The sequence below is a fragment of the Otolemur garnettii genome, unplaced genomic scaffold (genome assembly GCF_000181295.1).
Source record: "Otolemur garnettii isolate 467f Iridium unplaced genomic scaffold, OtoGar3 scaffold00230, whole genome shotgun sequence".
Taxonomy (NCBI): domain Eukaryota; kingdom Metazoa; phylum Chordata; class Mammalia; order Primates; family Galagidae; genus Otolemur; species Otolemur garnettii.
In genome coordinates, this window is record NW_003852625.1 from 1,806,721 (window position 1) to 1,813,884 (window position 7,164).

Below are 7,164 nucleotides of genomic sequence, written 5' to 3' on the forward strand. Positions count from 1 at the left end.
AAAAAGATGAATTGAGTATCAATCTAGGAACCTGAAAGTAGCACAACATGGAATAGCATTATCATGTAAAAAAAAAATAAATGCATTCCTTGGAAATGAATTGATAAAATAAGAAGCAATTAATTAAAACAGTTTTGTACACAACCGTACATTTAGGCACTGAGAAAGCAATTAGATGAGTTAGAAAAACAATTCAGTATTAAACTGATCAACATCTTGTAGGTTATTCTTCTATATTTATAAAAAGGTCGCAAAGCAAAATCACATTTTATTATTATTATTTTTTTTTGCAGTTTTTGACTGGGGCTGGGTTATGAACCTGCCACCTCTGGCATATGGGGCCAGCGTCCTACTCCTTTGAGCAGCAGGCGCCACCCCCAAATCATATTTTAATAGACTATAAAAAGGCAGTTTTTGAAAATGGATAAAAAGGAAACTGGGGCGGTGCCTGTGGCTCAAGGAGTAGGGCGCTGGCCCCACATACCAGAGGTGGCAGGTTCAAACCCAGCCCTGGCCAAAAACTGCCCCCAAAATAAATAAATTAATTAAAAAAAAAAGGAAACTGACCATTTAGGAAAATTTCAAGGGAAAATTCAGACTACACATAATAAATTGTGCCCTGGACTGGGGAGATGTTGAGCAGAAAAATAGGAAAAAGAGCAAGGAAAAGGGGGATGTGCATATTGAAAGGAGGAAAGAAAGGTAGGTTAGACAGAAGGAAAAACCTAAGGGGGAAATTGAAGCCTACCTGTGACATCTAAAGAGGACAGGAAGAAGAAATGCTTTTCAAATTTTTGTGATATTGACTTTAGGTTATTTATTACAAAGGCATGTGGGATTGAAAGTTGGAGATGGGAGGAAAAGGCAAAAACTAAGTTATTGATTCACAGGGTCTGTGAGAGACTTATACATACGGCTTTTTGCTGTTGTTTTATAAGAATAGACTCATAAAATAACCATTAGTTCAACAAACATTTACTGAACTCCTATGTGCCAGCTATATGCAAGGCACTGTTAAGACGAATTCGAGTTTATAACCTGCCTATAAGCAGCTGGAGGGGACTCTGAAGTTCATCTGTGCAGGCTTTTTGGTATAGATAAGAAAACTATCAACTTTGGGTTATTCTGTGAATGATCCTATAGGAGTTAAATTGATGCTGTGAAAGATCTTAAAGAAAGGGTATTTAAATAGAGCTTTGAGTCTGAGGCTCCTTTCTTAGGGCAAAATGCTAAAATTTGAAAAGGCCTTTTAGATTCTGGGCAACACAAAAGGGAGCTTAGTTACATAAAATTGGCTGTCTTAATAGTACTCCCTATAATAGAGTTGTACCTGGATTATGTCCTTGGCCTTGTTAAATAGAAATCTCAACAAACATCCAGATAGGTGCTTCTGTGTTTAAGGCATATTTTATCTGTTGGAAAGTTATTTTGAGGCAATGAGAAGTAAAGCCATTACCTGGGCACCCTGCAGCTTTGAGACTATGGACTACTACTGTATTTCCATTAAAATGATTCTTCTTGGCTCAGCACCTGTAGTTCAGCGCTGGCCATGTACACCAGAGGTGGCGGGTTCAAACCTCAGCCCGGGCCTGCCAAACAACAATAACAACTGCAACCAAAAAATAGCTGGGCATTGTGATGGGCACCTGTAGTCCCAGCTGCTTGGGAGGCTGAGGCAGGAGGATTGCTTGAGTTCAGGAGTCTGAGGTTGCTGTGAGCTTGAGGACGCCATAGCACTGTAGTGCAGGCTACAGAGTGTAGATGCTTTGTCAAACAAAGTAATTAACAAATAAATAAAAAAAATAGAGGATCGCTTGAGCCCAAATGTTGAAGGTTGCTGTGAGCTATAATGGTGCCATGGCACTTTACCCAGGGGGATAGCTTGAGAGTCTGTCTAAAAAAAAATTTAAAAAAATTAAAAAATGATGCTTCTTCACTGAATTTTGACATCCTCAGTGTTAGTGGTGAAGGAAGACTTTTATGAAAGCGAAGCTTCTATGCAAGCTTTCTTGAAAAAGAAACAGGAAAACATAAGTAGCATATGCATACGATTCTTAATATTTTGACTTTTTTAAACTCTGAACTTGAAAAATAAACTAAACTTGAATACCAAGTTAAGTAATTGAGACAAATATATCCATTCTGAAAAATTAGCTTGCAGAGTCCCTTCATGCTATTGCTCAGACTGTACTTTAAGTTTAAAAGCAGGTGGAGGGCGGCACCTATGGCTCAGTGGGTAGGGTGCTGGCTCCATGTATGGAGGGTGGCGAATTCAAACCCGGCCCCGTCCAAACTGCAACAAAAAAATAGCCAGGTGTTGTGGCAGGTGCCTGTAGTCCCAGGTACTCCAGAGGCTGAGGCAAGAGAATAACCTAAGCCCAGGAGTTGGAGGTTGCTGTGAGCTGTGACACCACAGCACTCTACTGAGGGAGATAAAGTGAGACTCTGTCTCTCTAAAAAAAAAAAAAAAAAAAGCTAGTGGAAACTCTTCAGTGGTGACTGACATCGACACCATAAAGGTAGAAAACTGGCCACTTACTGTATCTAGAAATTTTGTGCAAAGAATTCCAGAAGCCACATCCAACCTTGAACCAATTATTGAATGTTAGAAATCTCATTTTGGAGCCTACTGTAAATGTGTGGGCAATACACTGCTTATTCTATCCACCACCGCATGTTGCAGTCAGTAATTTTGTTCTGACCCAAACCTGACCCAATAGAAAATCTCCCATACAGAAATTTAATGTTTCTGAAAGCATGATTGCTCTCTCATTTCTATGTCACCTTCCTGTGCCTTTCATAAGTTCTTCCAGCTGGTTAATCATTAATTAATATTTAACGAGGCCTTTTCCCAGTGCCAAGTCCTCTGCTAGTCTAGCCTTTAGGCAGTATACGAACTCCTCATCTCCTTCCCATTTAAGAAGCTCTGGCACTCACTATGGGTTAATTTCTCTAAGGAAATTTATGATAGCAGATGAAATGGGGGTTCCTTTATAAGAACATTCAAATTTTAAAGTTTCTCTTAACATTTTTCCTGGTACATGTAAAATGCAACTTCATTGAACCAATTTCAATTTTTGACAGAACTTTCCAAGTACACGTTCCCTGAACAAAAGGAGTAGGACTGGAACAAGCAAGAGTTTAGGCTTTTTCTTCTACAGCTGTCCCACAAGCCAATTACTTGACATGACCCTGGAGAATCCCTCAAACTCTGGACCTAGGAGTTGATTTTGGACCGAGGATAAGCTATAGGATTGGAATACAGATAAGAAAGAAGGGGAAATCCCCAGGTGTATTAATGAAAGAGGCCAGCTATGGTATTGAGGCAATCTTGTGAGCAGAGAAAAAATGGTGCTCTGAGAAGCAGGAGCACTGTCTCCAGGTTTTTTCTGGTGAAAGGAGACGTATAAGAATTGACACTCATTTTCAAACAGAGAGTATTTGCAAGGTGCTTCCACCACCCCCTCTCATCTCCGCCTCTTAGCCCTCTCCGCATGAACAAACATATCAGAGTGGCGCTTTTGGTCAACAATTTACTTGGCTTGAGGCCAAAGGCTTGAGGGCACTGCCCTGCCTATATTCTCCCTCCCATCTTGACTTCTTAAGTAAAGGGAAGATTTCCCTCTGCATCACTGGGCACCTGGGCCAGTCCAAACAGAGGAAAGTAGGAAAGCCCCCCCCCCACATGCTGAGATTCTCTCCAAGATTGTATATCGACCCCTCCCCCCAAATTTAAATAGGCGACGTTTAAATTCTCATGCCCGACATTCCCATTTTACATTTATACCTCAAGATTTTAGGAATATGTACTCCCATGTTGGGCTTTGAAAACCTCTTCTTAGCCCAGGGAGAAGGGGGAGAATCAGGAAGGGGGGAACTGGTCTCCGCTCCCTGCCCCAGAGTTACAGTCCCCATCCTTCTTGGGCGCCCATCCCCGTGCCTATTCTCCCAGATCCCCACCCAGTTGACGTGACAGACTCGTGGCCCAATCCCCTTCCTGGTTCCCAGGCCGACTGCTAGCACCACCCGAGCCAATGGCGGCGGCGGAGGGACCTAGGGGCTGGCAAGAGGGGAGGGAGCGCTGGCTTTAGAACCACAGCCGCAAAGATTCCGAGGGGCAGAAGTTGTCTGAGCGCGTTGGTTGGAGGTCGGCGGGCCAGCTCCCGGACTCTGCGACTTCACGTAAGTGCTTTGAAGGTTCTGACCCGCATCAAGGGAACCGGGTTTCCTGGGCGTGGGCAAGAGTGAGTCCTGGGAACAGCATCTCGGGAACCTCAGCAGGAACGTGCCTCGCACCGGGTGGTGGTGGAGAGGGCACAGAGGGAGGTCGGAGAAATTTCAGTAGGAGCCCTCAGACGCTCATTCCCAAACAAAAATGGGTGGGAGTGACGGAGGCTTCCCCACCACCCACCCACTGCAAACACGCTCTCTGCTTTTCACTATATTAACTGGTGCTTTCTCACTAGTTGCTGTTAACTTGTTGCCAACCTTGGGCTGGAGTCCTTGACGCCAACCCTTGCGTTGATCCCCTTCGGCGGCTTCGGCCCCGAAGTGGAAACTGAACGCCTAACTTCCCTCTGTCCTCCAGCCACTGCCAACCCCCTCTCCCACCCCGCCCCACTCCCGCCCGGACTCAGGAAATCCCGGAGCCAGCAGCCTACTACTCCTCCAGCCCCCACACGCCCGCCTCGGGTGACCCGACGGGCTCAAGCGGACCGTGGGCTTCGGGGAGTGGGGTGGCCGTGGCCCAGGAGTGGAACGGGCTCGGGTTGCCTCCTCAGGCTGTTTCCCTCCTTTGCCCTTAGCGAGAGCGTCGCGATCGCACCGCGTCTCCCTATGAGTAAGCACTTTTTTTCTTTCAGTAGCAGAACATCTCCAGGCCAGTAGGGCAGTACCTTTCCGTTCTCCTCTCCCCGGACCCCGGGCTCCTGTCTGCAGCTTGTTCAGCTCCTTCGGCTCTGCAGCTCTGAGCGCGCGGTCGGGCAGCGGCAGCCGGGGATCTCTCCGGGCTCCTGGACAGGCAGAGCCGAGGGAGTGTTGGGAGGGTGGGAGGGGGTAATAACCCCCACATCCCCCAGCACAGCTGCACTTGCCTGTGTTTACTTTTTTCCACCCGCAGTACTTAAGCGCTCTAATGAGAGGCCCGGGGACGCCGACCAACCCCACCCTGGCTTTTCGCCAGTCCCAAAGTTACTGCTGCCGCCGCTGCTTTGGCGTGCTGGCGTTTCTGACCGCCGGGGCTCCGCGGAGTTAGATGATCCCGGTCCAGAAGAGGAGTGGGGTTAATGGCATCTGACAACTTGCCGTGTGTGTTTCTCCTTACTCCTCACCTGATCCGGCACAACGTTGTGCAGAAGGTTGAGGGTGAAACTAAGCGGGCTGGAGAGCCTAGAGATTTAGCATCACACAGGCGGGATGCTGGGGGTGCCCAGTCTGTTCCTAGGGCTGCGGAGGAGGGCAGGAGCCTGGCTCCTCACTGTGGATAAAAAACTTAGGTGGGATTAAAAACTACTGAGGAGTAAGCACGTATTTCACTTTACTGGCTGTCACAATGGATTTGGAAGCCTAAACTTGATCCTGGAGGTGAAGTTTACCATGAATTCCAACTAAGTGGCCTCAGTCCCACACATGCCAATTAGCATCACGTGCCCGAGTCTCTGATGCCCCCAGGGTGATGGTCACATGACATCTTTTGACTTTAAAATTGGAATGTAATGGCTGAGGCCCATATTCCAAAAATTACCTCGACAAAAGGGGGGAGGGTGGGGGGCACAAGGAGGGGAGTGTGAGCTAGCTTCCACTCAAGGAATTGTACTTGGATTTGGATGAGGGGGACAGAAAGGTAATTTGGTGCTCATATTTTATCCAAAATAATAATAAGAGCTGTTTTTGAAATTAAAGCTTGAAATATATGTGTGCTGGGACATATATCTCCCTTGCTCTCCTTCAATCTGGTTATGGCTTTTCTAAATTAAAAAAAAAGTCTTACTAATTATTTTCTAGGAAAGTCATCCTTTTACTCATACCCCATTTCATCCCTAAATGCTAGATTTGAAGCCGTAAGTAGTGTTTAAAAAATAAGACTTTGTTATATTCCTTGATCTGGCCTATGTTTTAACTGAATTATTCTCTATATGAGGCATCTACTTAAAAGTAGTGGATAATCTCAGCTAAAATTCACCACCAGTTAGTTGTGGTTTGGAATTAATTAATCAGAAATCATGCACGAAATCGGTGAACACTAAATTTGAAAAATCGAGTTGGTTGGGTTTTTGCCTGCCCATGGTTTTGTAGAATAATGAGAGGACACTGAAGCAACTTTCCCATATTTGCCCTCCCATGTGCCTCAAGTTATGGTTGCTGCTGGGAAAACGTGGCAATTTTGCTATTCAGATTATATATTGCAGAGTATAGAAACAGGCAGAGAAATCTCTGAGGTCAGGAGTTTAGCTTTTCTTCTTTGGAAAAATGGATTGGATGATAATGTTCAGCCTTGAAAACAACTAGGGCTGAAGCTATAAATGAAATGGGAAATGTTTTAAAAAAGATTTTTGTCTTTATATTCGTTAGCCGCAACCCCATCGTTTACTGCAGCAACCTATGTATGACTTAAGCAACCATTTTCTTGCTGTGCATCCTTTTCTAAGCCTGAAAACTAGAACTTAAAGCATGCCGTTCTGACCTCCATCTAGACTTGTGGCACAAATTAGCTGGAAATGGATTTAAGCTGCACCTGAGTTACTAGAGTTAGCTACACTGGTAGATAGACCCCCCTAGTGGAAGTGAGGTGATAATAGAATTTTAGATTGAATTAATAAATGTTTCACCTCAAAAAGGGGGGTTTACTACCATCCAATTAGGTTAAAGTGGTAAGAAGATAAGTTCTTTTTTAAATATTATAAAATCATGTCAAAACAGGCTCTAGTTTACCATATTTCATTGTCTTGGGATGCCCACTCATTTAAAACCATCCTCAGTGTTGTAGACTTCATTTTTTTTTTTGCTAGTAAACACAAATTGTTATTTAAATTAGGGGGTTATGAGTCTAATTCTCAATTTCTAATGTTAGGTCCAGTCATCTAGCAACCCATTTCTTTACTTGGGGATAGAGAGCTAAAAAAATTATGCTTTGCCTTTCTTTTTTTTTTTTTTTTTTTTTTTTTT

At 44.4% G+C, this 7,164-nt stretch overlaps 1 protein-coding gene across 1 annotated transcript in view; it reads left to right on the forward strand.

Moving 5' to 3' along the window:
• The first annotated feature begins 4,084 nt into the window (after positions 1 to 4,084).
• The window catches only part of PLS3 (plastin 3), a 109,281-nt gene continuing 106,201 nt past the window's right edge, over positions 4,085 to 7,164 (forward strand). The window contains exon 1 of the mRNA XM_023508204.1: positions 4,085 to 4,182. The gene's annotated coding sequence lies outside the window, so the exon portion shown is untranslated. The remainder of the gene's footprint in view (positions 4,183 to 7,164) is intronic.